This window comes from Periplaneta americana, chromosome 10, assembly GCF_040183065.1.
Source record: "Periplaneta americana isolate PAMFEO1 chromosome 10, P.americana_PAMFEO1_priV1, whole genome shotgun sequence".
Lineage (NCBI taxonomy): Eukaryota > Metazoa > Arthropoda > Insecta > Blattodea > Blattidae > Periplaneta > Periplaneta americana.
Window position 1 is genome coordinate 173,394,315 of NC_091126.1, and position 20,019 is coordinate 173,414,333.

At 35.9% G+C, this 20,019-nt stretch overlaps 1 protein-coding gene across 2 annotated transcripts in view; it reads left to right on the plus strand.

Annotated features, from left to right (window-relative positions):
* The window catches only part of LOC138708157 (host cell factor-like), a 208,325-nt gene that overhangs the window by 119,613 nt on the left and 68,693 nt on the right, over positions 1 to 20,019 (plus strand). The gene's annotated exons all lie outside the window — the stretch shown is intronic.

Here is a 20,019-nt window from a genome sequence, read left to right on the forward strand (position 1 = left end):
GTTTGAAGCATGTTGTGTACGCACATACAAATAACCAGCAAATGGTCAGAAAACTTTTGCGTTTGCTGATTATCCACAATAATAGCAGACGAAGATTTACACGTATTATAGCAAGTGCAGCAGTTATTACAGAAAGTCTAACAAAAATAGAGCTGGAAAATAAAAGGTGATGGTGATATGCCGCTATACGTAAGTCACAATTGGTATAGGATATAGACATTGACCTGTTTAATGATTTACATTAAATTCAGTGGGATAGTTTTAAAACTTCTGTCAAAATTCAGCAACAGACTTTGAAATGTTACTATGCAAAATAGGCCAACAATTTGCAAGAAAGATAAAGACTGGCGAGAAGAAACACTTGAAAGTCTAGCATTAACACTTCAATATCTGGCAACAGGGGATTCGAATAGAAGTTTGATTTATTTATTCGAAGTTTCGAAACGGCTGAGTTCCATGATTTTTTTCTAAAAATTTCTGGTTCCAGTACAATTCAATAAGGTTAAGGTAGGGCTGTATTTGTAGCCTGTTTGCCGCACCGAGTAACTAAAAGAATACTGCCCCCTCTACATAAGTAACTATATACGAGAATTTAGTCGAAACGAAGACAAAGAATTGAAAAATCAATATTCAAATGATATTAATTAGTAAAAAGAGGAAATAATACACAAATAACAATAAATATAACTTTAATGTAAATAATGTAGCTACAGTACATTCAGTAATTACCATCCTGCTTTTTTTTTTATCTGAAATCTTCTAAATATTGTCTCACTCCTTGACTGGTGATATAGTCTCTAGTTGCTTAGTTTATTGCCCAGAATGCTGGATTATCACTAATTTCTTTTCCACAGTCATTATATGGGTGCTGATAGATAGTGCCATTAATTTCAATTTCAGTATCATGCTTATTGTTAGTTTAGAAGTCGTATCACACAACACTGAAGATGTATTCACATCAGTTTTTTTTTAAGAATTCCTCAGTTTCATTTTGAGCAACTCCATTTTATGTGTCATTTCCTCAACACTTTTTGTTTCTTTTCTAATTATTCTATTTTAAGTTTCGACAGTTTTCTGTATGGCCCCACTTAATCCTTTTCGCATCCAAACTTAATAATAGTAATAACTTAAGATTTCATAATTTAACAATTGCAGATGCCCAATTTTAAACATATAACTTGTGTACTAGTTATCAATAATAATAATAATAATAATAATAATAATACAAATAATGAAATGTAATGAGAAATGTTAGAAACAGTTGTAAGTTCAATGAGTTAAGCAACAATGATAGTTTTGAAATTATGATATCAACAATGAAAGAAGAAAAATATTGAACATAAATTCGTTACAGTCGAATAATTAATTTTTAAAACCAAATGAACTCTAAATTTCTGGTAGTTAACCAATAAGTTGACAATTTTTGCAAAGAACAGGTATTATTTTGCTTTGAGATGTCTTGAACTGCCATTTAAAAATTGGATGTCTTACGAGCTTTAATTATGCGACGCTCGTGTGAAATAAAGCCTTGACTGGTATATTTTAATCAGACAACCTTACTTCCTCTTACTAGTTTGTTAATTAATTACATATTGTTCGGATATGGTATAAAATACCTATTATTCGGATATACTATAACAGTTAATGTAAAATATTCGTCATAAATATGCGCGTGTATAACATTTCTCAAATTTTAACATCTCGAGTATGGTACTAGTCCCAAAAATTTGATGTCCAGGGCCACAGCTCATGGTGATGCATAAATGTGGCCCTGGGTTGATGACAGTTTCTTCAGCCCATTCCAGTTTTGACATAGTAGTGCCTGTTGGTGACATTAATTGCTGTGTTCTGCTGCTACTAGACTACGAACTACAAACAAGTGACAAATCCCATCCACATCGAATGCGAACTTCCTTTGATGTACCAACAAGTGACTGATCACTACTGAAGGCAAACCAAACGATCGGTTTATCTTTGCTGCATTGTCCACACATCCCAGTCAGCGATTGCATTTGTTTGTTGTTCGTTCTTGGCTTGTTTGCTATGTGTGTACGCACCTTTACAGAGAGGGAAATGAAATTTTTTTAAACACATGCTTTCAGAATTTCATCATTCTATTATTGAAATTAAACATGATAAATCATTTTCCATGGACATAGTTATTAGACACTACCAAAGTGCTCTTTTAACATTTGCCTCATTTTATTTCTCCTTATACATAAAATATTCTGTGCGACTGAAATTGTGAAATAAATCTTTGAAATTCAGGCCAGGAAATAAAATATGCTCTGACAGTGAACACTGCAAACAACACAACTGATTTTGACAGTTGTGGAGATGTGTTTTTGACTGTTAGTGTGGTTATCATTGATCTCCAGTGGTGTCTTTTCTTCAGTAGTAACCAAATCAACAGCATTGAAGTCATCGAGGTCAGTGTCAGTACACAACAGTACAGTCTTTATTCAGCTCTCCATCATGGCAGTTCTTGGTTTCTGGACGAGTGATTGTCATGCACAAGCTGAAAGAAGAGAATCTCATAAAACTGTCACCTGTCTTGAATCCCTCTGTCAATATGCTAGAACCTATTCATTAACATACTCTGCTTCCCCATCAGTTTGTCAATTAACAATACAATGACGGAAACAATCGAGCTACACTTTATATATACTGAACTCCATAATGGCAAGTTTTTATGGCTATAGTAAGAGACGAGTTTCGTTAGCATAAAGTGTGTTTTATTATGCAATGATTGAGACTATACTCCGCATCAGTAGAAAATGCATCTGAAGGTCAAATCCAATGCATTGTCCCTCCGCTTCGCGAACCTTAAAACTTCCTGCAATGTTGCAAGTGAATGTGTTATCTCTACCTCTGCCCACACGTCTTGAATCAGTATAGGTCATGCGGTGTTAAATGGTGGTGCTATATGCATATAAGGAAAACATACGTCTTCACCGATGACCATATTGAAAACAGCGTGTTAATTGTGCAGTGTCATTTCTCTTTAAATTCGTGTCTATTGTATTATTTTTCATTTTTATTTTGCTAATTTCGTTTATTGCTCATTTTGGCATTATGGAAGGTGAGGCTGGATCATCTGCTATCTACAATACACCAGTTAAAAAACGCAAATGAATGGGACAATGTGATTTGCGAAGTCACAGCAAAAAGACTGTTTAACTTTTTTGAAGATCTTGCAGAACATCCCAAAAAAATTGCCATCATTGATTTTAGAAAATCTCAAGATCTGACTGCAAATATGTGTGGAATTTCCAAACGAAATGTAAACAAGGTTTCGAGAAAGAGCTAAAATCTACAGAACATCTTGTGAAATTTTCTTTTCCTAGGAAAGCAATCAACGTCATGTGACAGATCTCAGTGACTTCGATAAGAACATGTGCTGTTGTATTGCGCTGGAAATAAATATATTTCGTGCTGGCATATTATAGTGAATACTTTTTATCTTTCCACGCTCGCATGTGGACAGCTGTGCTGTGCTCTACTGTTTTTGCTCTATGTCCGCAAGCATGGAAAGATAACATTAATGCCTTATGTATGGGCCAATGTTTTCAAAATAGGTATATTTCTGATTTATTCAGAGAGCGGCTATATTTTATTGAGATTAATCTATTTTGCACAGTCATGTTATACGAGTATTTAACATATTATATGGACAAATATCTCGAAAATATATATTTCAGATTTTTAAAGGAGGACTGTATTGTACTAGGGGTTAATCTATTTTATGGAAGCATATATTAAATATGCATGAGCCTACGTTTGCATAATGTGCATATTTCTCATATTTTAAATAATGGTTGTACTGTATTAAACTATTTTATGTATATATATATATTATACAGTATTAAACATTAGGGTTCAATGTTTTCATAACGGGCACATTACTTCAAGGATGGTGATATCACAGTCTACTATATACAGTCGCGAAGCTTGAGGTGTTTTTTTTTTGCAAATCTCGTGATAAAGCGCTCCAAGCGGTTAGCAACTAGAAACAATAGACTGTCCATGGTCGACTTTGGACTGTGTCGTATTTCTATCGAGTGCTAGCTCGTTGCATATTTCACATTGATGCTTGTGAAATGTTCGTTATTGGTTGTAATAAAAATGTTAATGGCTAAAATATAATAATTGGAATAATAATATGGGACAAGGAGGAGACGTTTGTAGTGCTATAAATTGTAGCAACAATAAGAGAAAGAGGCCAGAGTTATCCTTTGTCCGATTTCCGAAAGATTCAGAAAGGTTTCTGGGTTTCCACAAGAATGCTGTGCAGAAACAAAACTCTTAATTTTGAAGTTCTTTGTGACTGTTAGAATACATTATATCCTTAAATTTCACAATGAAATGTTTCAGTCTAACCAAAAGGACATTAGATACCGGTTAAAGTTCTGTCACTTAGGCTGCTAAATTTCCAGAGAAATAAAGGTTAGGTCTACTTTTTTTTTTTTCAGAGGATATATTTTTAATTGTAGCTATTAATTTTGTTATTATTTTTATGTGTTATTTTACTAAAGACGTAGAAAAAAATTAAGTTTGTTTTAATGAAATTTATTGATCACGTTTTATTTTCAATTCTGGTGGGATTATTATTGCTTAGGCCTACTTTTTTTTTTCAAAGGATATGTTTTTAATTATAGCTGCTAATTTTGTTGTTATTTTTATTTGTTGCTTTACTAGAGACATAGAAAAAGTCTGTTACAATAAAATTTATTGATCACGTTTTATTTCCAATTCTGGTGTGATTATTATTGCTTAACCTCATCCCACTTTGTTAACTACGTAAGCCTACACTACAAGTACCGGTACGCATAAGTTATTCCATTAATTCATATTTCCATTATTATTGTTGTAAAGGGAAATGCAAATTAATATTTATTGGTTTCATAGTTAATTATCGCTATAATCTTGAATGAGTGAAGCGATTATAGTAAATTTCAGTTCGTTTTGCGCAAACAAAAATTATATTACTAATTTCTTGCAGGTATCTTCGAGTTTATGGTGGAATTTATTCATTAAAATAATAAATTAACTTTATGCATTTAATATTTCAATAATGGAAGGAAGGTGTTAATTTTTCCAAAAGAACACGACAATGAAAGTGTAACATATTTTGACGTCTGCTAGGAGAGAGATCTGCGATGAGGCGATAGTAGCGATCCTAGTGGTGGGCAACTACCCATGTTTGCATTTTTACTACATATTGAGCTTCGCGACTGTATATAGTAGACTGTGGTTATATTGTACTGGAGATTAATCTATTTTATGCAGGCGTCACTTTTGTAGTAAAAAATATGTAGGTGAATGTTTTCTTTCAAGGATATAGCACGCTCTGCATGAAGTTTGCTGGAAGTTCTTTTTCCGTAAACATCTTATGACTGAACCGAAGTGGCAACTATGCATTGACCTTGAAGTGCATATTCAATTGATGCAGACTATAATGATAATGAGAAAGCATTAGAAATGGGAGCATTACATTAGGATATTTCAACATCCCTTGTGGGATGGATCGTGAGACTTTGAAAAAATGAATGTTGACGGCAGTAGAAAGAGGGAGAATTAGATCAAGGTTTTACTATATCTGCACATAACTTTGAACTATTCTACGTAATCTTCGATGTGTCGCATTTATTGAACATGGACATGGTTTTTTCTGTTCCATTATCAGAGACAGACAAAACTGGGAGAACCACATTAATAAAATGAATTGAACAAGAATTTCAAGACATGCTGCAATATATACCTCATGGCAGAAGATCTATAGCAGGGATGTCGAACAGCACTCTCAAACTGTGAAATGATTAATACTGTTTCCTACTGTAGCTGAGCTGAAATGACTGTCAGCTCGCAGTAGCAGTGTTCTGTACTCGGTGTGTTTATCAACTCTGGCAGCTGGTATGGATATGGAATGACGATTCAATAGTGAGTGGACAGATAAATATTTATTTATCTTAAAGGACGGAAAGGCACATTGCTTAATATGTAGAAAGGAACTTGGATACATTGGCCATCATAATATTAAAAGGCATTTTAATTCTACATGTCATGCTGAAGCTTTAGGATGAGAAAAGTTATCCGGTTTCACTCGTGAAAAGGCTGTAGAAGAATTAAAATCGAGATTTAATTCAGGAAACATCATCATCATCACCATCATCGGGTGTTAGTAGAACAAGCTTGGTTCGTGCTAGCTACAAAATTTGTGAAATTATTGCAACGGCTTCAAAGCTATTTACTGACGGAGAATTTGTGAAAGGCTGTCTCATAGCTGTTGCAAGAGAGATATGTCCGGAATACGTTAATGATTTTAAATCTATATGTTTGTCTCGTAATATTGTTGCAGAGTGTACATCATAAATGGGAGACAACTTGCAGGAACAACTGATTGCAAGAATGAAAACTTTCACTTATTACTCACTATAGCTTTTGATGAAAGTACCGACCAGAAAGATATGGTGCAGCTAGCTTCAATATATTCATAAGGAGTTTCGATTCAGATTTCAATGTTCATGGAGATCTAGTAGATGTCATTTCACTAAAGGATCGAACTCGAGGAACTGATATTTTTGAATCTATAACAAAAACTATGAACGAATTTCAAGTCACGTTAAAAGTAATTAATTTTATACATCAAAACAGTTTATGTTTTTGAACTTGAAGTTGAATTGCTACAACACATACACACTAAGTTGATATTTTAAATATGATATTAACGAACAACATTTATGGAATGACCTAGTAGCTAAAACTATTATTATTATTATCATTATCATCATAATTCGTCTTCTTGTAGGCTACATTCTTTGTTTATCAGAGTTCATCAGGTGCAAATCTAAACTGAGTTCTTAATCAATTGATAAGTTGTATAAAAGTTATCAATGTACCAGCCGCCGCAGTTTCACTTTTGTTTACAATCATTCGGCCGGTCTGTCTGCTACCTGTGTTCAACCATTGCACGGTAAGGGTGGAATGAAGGCTCTGCAGTTCACAGCTCGAGAGCACTGTTCGACATCCCTGATTTATAGGATGACCAACTAAACGATGGAGTGAGTCTAAAGTCTGTGTAGTAAATGATTATGATGGTCATACAACAACATTCTGCATGTGTATGCAGTCGTGTAATGGTCTTGTTCTTCACCTTTTCATTATTTTCAAACCTCTAGCAGTCCAGATAATTTTTGAGAAACAAAAATAATTATTGCTGGAAGTGAGGTTTGAACATTGAACAGGGTGATGTAAAATTCTGCATTAACTACGCATTGCTAATAGATGTGTGGCTTTGTGTTGTGCAGCGAGCAGAAATCATGTCATCATTCCTGATCTTCTGTTTGAAATTACATACTGTAGTTCATTCTTAATTTTGTTAAAATATACTGCAGTAGGTACAGTATTGTTCCTTGTATAATACGAGGGTTGATACCTATACTGTAACCCTGACTCACTTATAGTTGAAAAAAAAAATTAATCTTACTTCTTTTTTCCACATAGTCTGCTTGCAGATTGATGCACTTCTCCCAGTGATGCTCCAACATTTCCATAGCTTCCTATAAGAAGGATTGTCCAGCCTCTGTAAACATGACTTCATTATTGGATGAAAATTTCTTCCCATGCAGGTGTTCCCTGAGTTTTGGGAGTAGTCTGAAGTCACTGGGTGCCAGGTCTGATGATTAGGTTAGATAGACAAGTAATTCAAATCCTGCTGTTGAAATAGCAGCCATTGCAATTAAGGACTTGTGATTTGGAGCATTGTCTTGATGGAAAAGAACCTTTCGCCTCAACTTGCCACGATATTTGATAGCATCCCACAATTTTTCATTTAAATTATCGTAATAAAAGTTTGTTGTTGGGACTCCTTTGTGCAAATAGTCTTTGTCAGAATAACAATTTGGGCATCCCAAGAAACAGAGAGTGAAACCTTTGCCTTCTGATGGCTGCACTTTTGAATTTTTTAGAGGTTGATGAACCCTTATGTTTCCACTCAATGCTTTGAATTTTGGTTTCAGGGTCATAGTGGTGAACCCATGTCTCATCCATAGTCACACATTGTTCAAGAATTTTTTTTCCCCTCTAACATTAGTTGAATGCTGGTCGCATAGCACTGTTTTTTGTTGTTTTTGCGTCTGTGTCAGCATTCGAGGCACCCACCTTGCAGTTATTTTTTTTTTCATGCTCAATTTGTTTACCAAAATATTGTGTGCACTATGGTATGAGAAGACTGTTTTCTCTACTGTATCTCGAATGGTGACTCGTCAATCTTGCAGCACTAAATCATACACTTCATTGATGTTTTGTGGTGGTGTGACGGTTCTCGAAGGACACCACCATCTTCGTCACATGATGTTCTCCAACATTTAAACATTCGACACCACCTTTTTACTGTACCATAAAATACGGTAGATTCTTCCAAGATACCTGTCATATGTTGATTATGAAGGCATTCCTTTCTTTTGCAGGTATTTAATCACAGTTCTTTGCTGGACAGGCTTCATTTCTCACCTTAGGCCAATGTCGACATGTAAAGACTTGCAACTTGACATGTAGCCATAAAACACTTGTCATTTATGTGCCACAAAATATAAATTTTAGTGCAACTAGAAAATGGTCAGGGCTACAGAATAGGGATAAACCCTTGTATACAAGAAGAACCTTCCTTTTCAGTCTAACAAAGCTGTTGCCAATACTTTTCGGTTCATATTGATTTTTTTAGAATGAATGTGGAGCCACTGATAGGCTGTTTACTCTATGGTGTGTGATGAAATATCTATAGTCTGTCTCCTGTAACTACTTTGGAATCATAGAAACTTACCACTTTCTGAATAACACACCAGAAAATAATAGTACATTACATACTCATTGCTCCTTGTGATTCTCTGTCAAAAGCTTCATACCTGTCTCACTAACAGCTTGCAGTAGCCAAACGTTTCCTTTACAATATCGTGGTCAAATGAGTTCAGCACTTTGGAGATCGTGAAATATAGTTGTCTGGTGGTCTGCCTATTAAGTTATTGATTCATTATGAATTTCTTTGTGTATAAAATTGATAACTCCAATGTATGATATTCTGCCTGTTGATAATTACACCATGAACACAATTTTCAATTGCATCTCAGTGAGAATTCCTCTTGCATTTACGAGGGTGTGCTGAAAAGTAATGCCTCCTAATTTTTTATTTGAAAATGGGTAAAATAAAACGTAACTTCCTACAACTGCACTGTTGATATTCATAAAATTATTTCTCCACATAGTTCTCCTGGCGATCAACATATCTCTCCCAATTGGAGATCAGTTTCTTTATACCATCACTGTAGAATGTTTCACTTTGACAACAGATTCTGTCTGCGCTGCATCATCAGAATCAAGGTGTAGTCCTTTCAGGTGTTCTTTAAGTTTTGGCCCGAGATTGGGACTGAATGGAGGAAGATCAAAGACAGTGAAACCTAAACCCATCATCCACAAAGTTTTAGGAATTCCAGATATGTGATTACCACCTGCACACGCCCGTGATATTCTACATTTAAATGACAGCTGCTTCTGCATTATGCGATTATTCCTTCTAATGAGTTCGGCATGATTCTCATGAACATCAGTAGTTGCAGTATGTGGCCTACCACTCCATCCTTTGACACACAAGTAGAGAGTTGCAACAGGTGCATTACGAGCATGAACAGACCAATGTCGCACAATACTGATGTCTAAACATTCATCTCCATAAACCGCCTTCATTCTCCGATGAATGTTAACTGGGGTCACATTTTCTGCCATTAGAAACTCTTATCACAGTATGCTGCTTCAGATGCACATGCCACCATGTTTCAGACTTTAATACAGAGCTCCCTAGCAGCAGAGCTACGAAACTAAACGTCAGTGAAGCAGGAAAGTTAACTGAGTAGAAAGTATGATAGCTGGTACTCTGAAATATGCTGGCAATAACATACAAAATTGGGAGGCATTATTTTCCAGGAGACCCTCAGAGAAGTCGAATGATAGAATACACAAAACATACAAGAATGACATGTGACACTGTTTCATTCTCATATTATTAGCCAACAAGTTGATCTGTGGCCAGACTGTGGAGTCGCGACTTTGAGAGGGGAAGCACGATCGCGGAAGATAGTGCTACTGTTCGATCTAAAAACATTATTTTCGAATTCTCCGTCAGAAAGAATGAAGACTCGACTTTCTCTCTGGGCACTTGAATTAGACTAGTTACAGTCTATAGCAGTGACATCAAACTCAAATCCTTTGAAGGGCCACTTGTAGATTTGTAGGATCTTTGGGTATAGGGGGGCACATGAATAATTAATTAGAGGAAAAGTGACAATTTTCTATGAAGTACGAAATTTTATTCAGCCATTTATTTACCTAAATATTTAATATAGGTATGTAATTATAGATGAGGAAACATTATTAACAAACTATATTTTCCATGAAGTACCGGTACGAACTTTCACTCGGCCGTTCATTTGCCTAAGTACACTACCTGATCAAAAGTATTGGGACACCTACTGAGTAGTATTGATTTGAAGCCTACAGCCACGCGGCATGCTACAAACCGGTTGTAGTGAAGGCACCATGTTGTGTACTGATCAGTATTACAAGTAAAGCAGTAGGGTTCGGTGTGCAGAGTCCAGCGAGTTTCAACGTGGCATAATTATAGAGACCACTTAAGCAGGAAGTCTATCAGAGAGATTTCATCCCTTTTGAATCTGCCAAAATCACCAGTTTCGAATGTTATAAGTGGAAAAGTTACGTAACTATTCAGAATATTTATTTAAGTGAACTGAAAATACAGTAATTGAAACTTGCGAAAAAGCACTTCAGCAAATGTCTATCCTCGCGGTGCTGACATTCCTCCAAGCATGACCTGAGATTACCCACGATACTTTGACATATGTGCTGAGGAATTGCTGCAATTTCATCTGGAATGTTGTCCTGAAGTTGCTGTAAATTGACTGATGGACTCTATTATTTTTAGTATCCCAATACACATTAGTAGAGTAGTGACTCCGGAGGGCACAGTTATTGTTATTTTTTCTTGAGGTAACAAACTACTGTTGGAACCAAGTTACAGCATTGAAGCCATCACCCTATATGAACTGAATCTACTCTTTTGGTATGTGCACATTAGCCTTCAAAGAAGAATCTATGAATAATTACTTACGTGACATTGCAGTTCATATAGTGATTTAGGACTGTGCAGGAGTGTCTGTTGTTTATCCCTTCTGGGTTTTCTGTGGACAAGACAGTGACTTACAGGCTTTACCATACAGCCATCCAAATGAAAATGGGCATCATTGCTAAAGAGGATGTTGTCGAAGTCATTAGAATAGTTCAACATTTAATTTGCAAAGGCAAGGTCGAACAGGTAATGAGCTTACTTCATTGCTTGTACCGATTGAATTTTATAAGAATGAATTTTGGATCCAGTGGTAAGTAGCTCATGGAATAGTAAGACTGTTGGAGAAAATCGGGAAAAATTTGATAAATATTAATACAGTGGAGCTTCAGTTTCCATTGTTACCTTGTTGCACAAAATTGTGGTGATTTTGAAAATAATGGTAATCAGATCATTTAGGTGCACGTTATGGGAAAATTTATTTCCGAAAGTAAAACCTGGTGACATACAAACATCTTAATTTCTGGTTAGGATTTTGAAAAAACTATGTATAAAAAAAGAGCATTCATGAACCCATTAATAAATTTAGTAAACAATTGAGCAGCTCTAAAATAAAACCTGTTGTTTCTCAAATTGTAATTATTACCACTTTAATTTTACGATATTTCGAAAATAAAAAGACACGTGTAAAGGATTGTTTCCAGATGTCGAAATGACTAGCACAGAAATTCATTTGCATCTGCAGGCTGTAACCTTAGTACTTACCATGTTGCACTTGGAAATGGTCCCCACCATTGCCAAGATATGCCTGCACATGCTTCTGCAAGTTGGAGAAAATTTTTCTCACAGTATTTTGTTGTGATTTGTTAAGTTGGTCGTTATTGCAGCCTCTAGCTCTTGAAGTGTATGCAGATTACCTGTGTACAATTCCCCTTCAATGCTCCTTACAAAGAAAAGTCACATGGTGACAAATCCGGTGACTGGACAGGCCAGAGTCCTCAGGAGATGATGTGATTTCCGAATAAGTCTTCCAAATGCCATAGTTATGTGTAAGCAGTGTGAGCAGTTGCAGTCTTGCTGGAACCACTCTTCTTGAATTTTACGTTTCGTGAGTTGTGATATGAATAGGTTGATAATCTGACCATGGTAACACTCTGAGTTAATGATTTGATTTAAAAATTAGGTCCAATAATGGCACACCAAACACTGATCTGGCTGTGGAGAGGCATATCATTAAATTCGTGGGCATTTTCATTAGTCCATAAATGAGTGTTTTGTCTATTGATGTACTCGAGTGAAGAAAGTTACGTCCAGAATGTCGTTTTCTTCAGACAGGAAGTCCTGAAACCACCTGCAACATCGAAAATGAGCCTCATGGCCTGTTCTTTCTTCCAAAGTCAATACCACTGTCCTTGTTCCGAGACAAGTAATCGATTGACATCTGTGCCTCATTTCACTAAATGTTAGGAAGTTACCTGCTTTCAGAATGTTATCTGAGGGAACTTGTTCTAATGTCACTATTTCCATAAAGGAACCTCACAAAATTTGCAAGGAATGGACCTCCAGTCTTGGTGGTACAAACCCTCAAATTGACTGAACAGCTGTAGTTCTGCACTAGGTATTCAGGAATGAAATCATATGTAATCACTACCAGAATAACTGAGGTGGAAGAAATTAAAGCATAAGAAACTCAGGAAGGAACTTTCATATATACAATAAAACCTCGATGAGACGCGCCCGCTTATTACGCTATCCCATGTAATACGCTTTTTTTTTTTTGTCCAGTCCCTGAACATTTCATATATAATGCCTTTACAAAATACCCCGTTTGTTGTGCTCAAGTCCCACATAATACGCTGTTTTTGTGGAATATTTTCGATGTAATTTTCAGCAATGTACTGTAACGGAAATGAAACATCTTTGTCATTGAACTCATTGGTGCCATTAACCTGAGAAGTATTGGCATTTGACCCTTTACCTGCGCATTTAAACCTTCATACTTTATACCTTAGTATACCCCACCTTCTTGTTATGCTCTCTTATTCGACTCCTTACCTGCGTGGTTAAAGCCTACATACAGTTACAATACCTCTTGCTAACCCTCTCTCTCAAACAGCATTCCTCACTCGGCCGTAATAAAATTCTGGAAATTTTTGCTGGGCAGTTTGTTGTCCTTTTGTATATTGAAGTGTCTGTGAATGTGATCACAATGAGTGTTAAACGAAAAGCCCTTTCTGTGTCGGAAAAATTGGAAATCTTACTAAAGTACCATGAGAACAGTACTCTTACTTAGAAACAACTCTCTGATTCATTAAGAATTCCATCATCGGCATTAAGAATGATATTAAAAAATCGCGACTCAATCATTACAGCTGCGACGTCGGGAGGATGTAATCGCAGAAACTGAAGTTTGGTAAACATGAGGACTTGGAGAACATGCACACTGCAAACAACTATATGTTTTTTTTTTCGAAAGAATTAAGTACAGTACATATTGTAAATGTCTTTGATGTACAGTACAGTAATTACATAATGGAGTAACACTGTATTACCTTTCATGAATCAAGTATTTCAATAAAGAAGAATGCTAATAGATACTGTATATAAGTCAAAATTAATATACACGCCTAATACGCGGTCACGATTAGTACGCATTTTACACCTGGTCCCTTGAACAGCGTCTTATCGGGGTTTTACTGTATGTCCAGATATTGATCCATCATAATACATATTTCGTCCATGTAGTCACAGATCAAAAAGATAGTCGTGCAGAATTGATCATTGTTAGAGATTACCTGTCTATTGAGCCATTATAAAGAAACACTGATGTAATGAAAGGTCTATATACAGCTTTAAATTCCAAATTGTTTCTCATATTTTTCTTATATACCATAAAAACTGGAGACTTCAGTCTATTTTGTTCTCAAGAGTAACTGTGCACTACTTGCAATTGGGCCAACAGATATCCACAGTACAAAAAGAAAGTAATAAAAGTATGCTGAGAAATTGACAGATGAAATGTGACTAGCAAATTATCAGCTTTGCCAATATTAACTCAATAGACACACTTTCCATGCCACACACAGTTCTGCATTTCACAAAAAATGCGATTTGCAAATTTTTTGCCCACAGGTCTCATTAATTGATCTCAAAACACTTGCACTACTATACTCATTCCATTGATTCTTGCTGAGGGAAATGGACTGCAGACAAAACGAAAGCACTGAAAAAGAACATAGAAACATAATCTGACTACATTACAAGTGCAAAACACTGGCAGTCAGAAATATAATCAGATAGTGTGTAGTTCTAGTTCTAAATCTACTATACAAGGAATTATATAGATTGTATTATAAAATTGGTGTCCAAAAAAAATATATGAACACATTGGAAGGGCAATTATAAGGGATATAAACAGGAACCCAAAGATCGCTACAGGATTGAAATTACACTTAAATTTTACTGCATCTTACAGCACTGTTAGAAATTTTCTAACAAATAATTAGGGTCACAGTGGTAGAATTGTTCACAGAAAATACTATGCTAATGAAATAAATAGAAAAAAGGGCCAATTTTCACAGAATTGTGTAGTTGCTGCAGTGGAGAACTGGAAGAAGGTCATCTTCACAGGTGAGAGTAAAATCAACACGTTTTGCGCAGATAAAAACGGAAATGTGTTGGCGAAAGAATGCAGACCATAACAAACAGAATCTTACTCCAAATGTAAAGCAGAAAGGAACCTGTATACTAGTATGGGGTCCATGTGTGCTGCTGAAGTGTGAAATTGTGGACCATGTGGATACATTGATATATTAGAAGGTAACAATCACTAGATATTAACATCATTGAAAATCTCTTGGGCTTATCTTATGAAACATTTGAACACATAACATCGCATCACATCAGTGGCATGCCATACTTGGAAAGCAAGGGAAACATTGCTTTCCCCATCATTAAAACGAGAAAGAAGATATTTATTACAGAAATTATATTTTAATTGTGAGAACTATAAATTCTCTAATCTCAAAATGTGACAAAATTCTTTATCTGAGCGCCCGTCTGGTCGAGGCAGATTTTATTATTTATATTCTTAGCTTGAGGCGCCTATAATGGCCAATACGAATTTGTTTCCTTCCGTTCTATGATTTTGCTGCTAAACAGAGGAGAATTGCTTTGGTCTTCAAATATATTTAGGTGAGTTGGCTGCTATCAGTTTTGTACTGTACACTTAGCGACAAAAAGAATGGGCTGACTCTTGGTCGATAGAAATGCTAAGTTCTATCGTGCGGTTCACTCGTGTAAACGCATCCCACTGCAAGGCATTGCTGTGGTGTCTCTTCATTGAAAGTCGTCCGTCTGTAATGCAGTAAACCTTACGAGCAGTGTGTGGCCCAGTAGTAAGAAGTCTGACATCCGTAACAAAGGTTGTGAGTTCGCCTCCTGGTACGGTAAAAAATTATTATTTTTTTATTTCAACTTTTACTTAATTTATTAGTTTAAATGTGAAATGGCATTTGTTAACAAACTTCGTTATGCCTGCCTTGTAAAAATATTATTGCCCATAGGCCTGTATAAACAAAAATACTTGTTTCACATCCTAAAAAAACCAGATGCATATCAAACACAAATAAATAATTAACTTAACAAAAACAAACAATTTTTTAATATATTAACAAAACAAGGCCTGTGGTGGGGACTAGTATCTCGTCCACAAACCACCTGCGTCAACAACTGCCCTCATTCTGCGCGGCATGGATTCCACAAGATTATGGAACAGGTCTAAATTCTTGGTCATTACCTCCCACGCATCTAGAACTCTGTCCCACAATTCCTCAGGTGTCCGAACTGATGGTTGTTCTGCCCAATTAGAGCGTAGGATCCTTTTGACTGCAGCCCACAAATTTTGAATCAGATTCATATCTGGTGAATTTGGAGGCCAGTCGACTGGGTCGACATCACACCTCCTCGTAAACCATCTTTGAATCCGGTTGGCGATGTGTATCAGATGATTATCCTGCTGGAAGAAAAGTGTTCCTTCTGGATATCGTTTTCGGGCGGAAGAGATCATTACATTTGCCAAAATGTGTTCATAGACTTCTGCTGTGAACAGACAGTGGATGCGTTCCATAAGTCCTGCCCCATCGTATGACATCCACCCCTCAACAACGCGACCCTCATGCAACCCGACTTATTAATTTGTCTCACAAAGGGTTCATCGTATCGGTGGCAATTCATACAATAAACTAAGGCAGTTCTATCATTGCTATTGGAGACAATTACCTCGGAGAAAATGACATTTCTCCAATCGAAGTCCTGTCGGAGAGTAGTATATGCAGAATAACCTATGCGGACCAGGGAATGAGTTATTGTTTCTATGCCATCTTCAAGCATAATGACGAGACAGAACGTTGTATTAAGAGATAGCAGTATTGCTTGAAAGAGAGAGGGAGGATTATTATTTGAGTTTGGGCATATTCTAAGATATATCACCACATAATTATAGCTTTGTGAGACACATATGATGGCAAATTTGTAATAAAAAAAAGAAGATTGGGGGAGACTCGAACCTTGAGCTACTACTACTGACTTGTTCAATAGACCAATGCCGTAACGACTTATGCTACTGTGACTGTTAATATCCGTTCAGCATAATACATGATTTTCCTGTTCATATTCGCTCCGGTTGATTTTGTATTTATCAATTTTATTATTATTTCACTCTTCAAGGGCCCTGATGTATCTAGAATCAACCCGCCATTCGATTTTATTACATATTTTAGACTCTTAAACAAAATACAGCAAATTTAAATGGTTTAATTATGTGTTACCTAGCGAACTATGGCTTTGACAAGACGAGCATGTGCAATGTTATGTCTCTGGAACTTAGAAATTGTCGGCCGGCCCATTCTTTTTGCCGCTAAGTGTACATATAACAATTTGTATTATGTATGATTTGAGGCTTTCTCGGCGTTGGTTCGCTAATATGTTTTCGCGGGATATCAGCCGAGTTAAGATTTTGGAATGCTCCAAGCTTTCGACTGCTATCTCTGCAGCCATCTTCAGGGAAGTGATGTCCGAACAGAAAGTCGAAAGGTTATATAGATGTGGCTGTCTCAGGTGAAACGGGATTGGTTGGCGGATCGGCCAATCCGGGGCCGGGAATTGTCATCGCTCGTAAGCTCCGCCCCTCCCGGGATTACTGCGTGAAGTTTGGCGGGCGGCGAGCCCTGTTCCGCCGGTTGGAATCGGTTGCCGTCCTCGGTCCGTGATCTTCATGACCTTGATGACCAACTCAGGCCCTCTTACAATCAAGGTCATGAAGATCACGGACCGAGGACGGCAACCGATTCCAACCGGCGGAACAGGGCTCGCCGCCCGCCAAACTTCACGCAGTAATCCCGGGAGGGGCGGAGCTTACGAGCGATGACAATTCCCGGCCCCGGATTGGCCGATCCGCCAACCAATCCCGTTTCACCTGAGACAGCCACATCTATATAACCTTTCGACTTTCTGTTCGGACATCACTTCCCTGAAGATGGCTGCAGAGATAGCAGTCGAAAGCTTGGAGCATTCCAAAATCTTAACTCGGCTGATATCCCGCGAAAACATATTAGCGAATTTGTATTATTGCTTCCATCACATAAAATTGCACCACTTGCCACTGCATCACATCACATCACATCACATTTAATCTGTTCTCATCCAATCGAAAGGAAATTTAAAAATTGTGATAGAAGAATGGGGTAAGAATGTTCCAGATAGTGGAAGAGGCCACCAATTAATAATTGATTATGTTACTGTTTATAGAAAAATCGCCCGTTTTGTAGAGTGGTGCACATAAAATTAGCTCCATCTGCAAAATACAGTACAGTTTAACAGTTTTATTATTTGATAATAGAACAGTGTTTCCCAATATTTGGAGTGCTACACAGCTCTTAAAATTCATACTTAATTTTTGCGGACCCCATATTTTTTTTTTGCTCATAAACATACTCTACCAATTTAATATATGTTGCATAATATATTGTATTAAGCATTTTTAGTAAATTGGTAGCGATGGTGAGTTAAATTTTATTTTAGCTTTTTAGTGTAACCTGTAAATGCATAAATACAAAGTTATTTTGTGTACTATTATGTTTTTGCTGTAGAAAATGGAACCAGTTTTTAGGTTTATCATAAGGTTGTCAATGAGATTGTTGATGTTACCTTGCAGCTTTCAGTTATGCGAAGTCGACTCAATTGTAGATACCCTGAGTCACAAGTTTGGCTAAACATTAAGTTTATATCTATATATTTTTTCTTCAAGAAGACAAGATTAGAAAATATGCACTGGCACAAGTAGGCCTAATGTACATTGATGCAAATTACTTTAATGGCCAGTTTTTCCAAGTAATGTTTAATTTGGCTTAACAAATGTTAAATTAACAGCTGGTTTATTTTTAACGTTTTGTTAAGATGTTTTCCATTTTTCCAACACAGTTTTGTTTAAAATAACCAACACTTAACTTTAACTGTCGTTAATACTATTCTAACTACTCAACAGCAGTTGGTAATGATTTTGCATATGTAAGACAACTTCTTATTGGCTGATATTATTATTTAAATTCTGTACTATAGAGTAAGTCATGAAACATGTATAAAATTGTAACCTGTTACAGTAGCCATGATTCATACAGTACAGAGAGTTGATAAATGAAAGTTGCATTGACTACTATTGAATAATAATAATTATTATAAGTATGGTTATATTTTATAATGCTAAATATGAATTTCTGTTTAGAAAAATCTCAGCATTATGACCACCAGGTGACAATAATTACACGAATGTGTGTGTAGTCAGCTGTACACAAAATCCTGAGGAGAATTCCGTATCATATAAAATTCTCTAATTCAGGTCCATGTATAAATTATATGTAATTTCGTCTCAAAGAAGCAATTGCTGCTGAAACATTTGATTATTTACTCGCTGCGTATTTTGAAGCACTATTGACATCGGCTAAAGTTGAAGAGCCTGTAACATAGAATCTAGAGTTAATAGTAGCTGGTGAATTGGAACAAGTGGCCTATTTCTGTTTGTAGGATATTCAAATCTGACTTCAATTCCTTGCCACGTTGAGATCGCACATTTCCTCAATATTAAATAGATAATAGCTCAGCATCGAAATAAGCGTCAATATGATAATCAGTTGACTTATAAAGATTATCTTCCCTATATTAATATTCCAAAATATCTTTTAAATTATATATTACCAGTCTTATGGCCGGTTTCACAAAGCTTCATTAAGGTTTTAATGATTCATTAATTTATTTACTGGTTCATTAAATCATTTTTATATCTCACCAAGCATCTTTAGCCTAACGAACCAGTAAAACTATCATTAAATTTAGTGATAGAAATTTCCGTCTTTAAATTTTTAATTATTCATTAGTTGCAATATAAAATGGCGGAACGTTTCGACGCAGAATTGTTATATCTGGAACTGCTCGAAAATTAAGAGTCAAATAGAGATAATGTTAACCATTTAAAAACCGATCATTTTGAAAATTTGAATGACACAAAAATTCACAAAAAATACCGCGTCACGAAGATCGTGGTACCGGTACTCAAAGTTTTAGAAGAAACTGATCATAGGTTAGAATATAATAAAAACGGCTGAGACAAAGCTGAAACTAGTCAACTAGGTATCATACAACTGAGTTTTATTTTAAGACATGAAAGTGATTATTATAACTACATACCAGTACCTAAGAAATATTAGTATATTAATACATAATGTGCATTTGAAACATAACAAAACTTAATTGGTATATTAACTTTCATTTATTAGAATTATATTATAGCTAGCGATAAGATATGTTTGCACTGGCTTTAAAACAGAAGCGAAAGA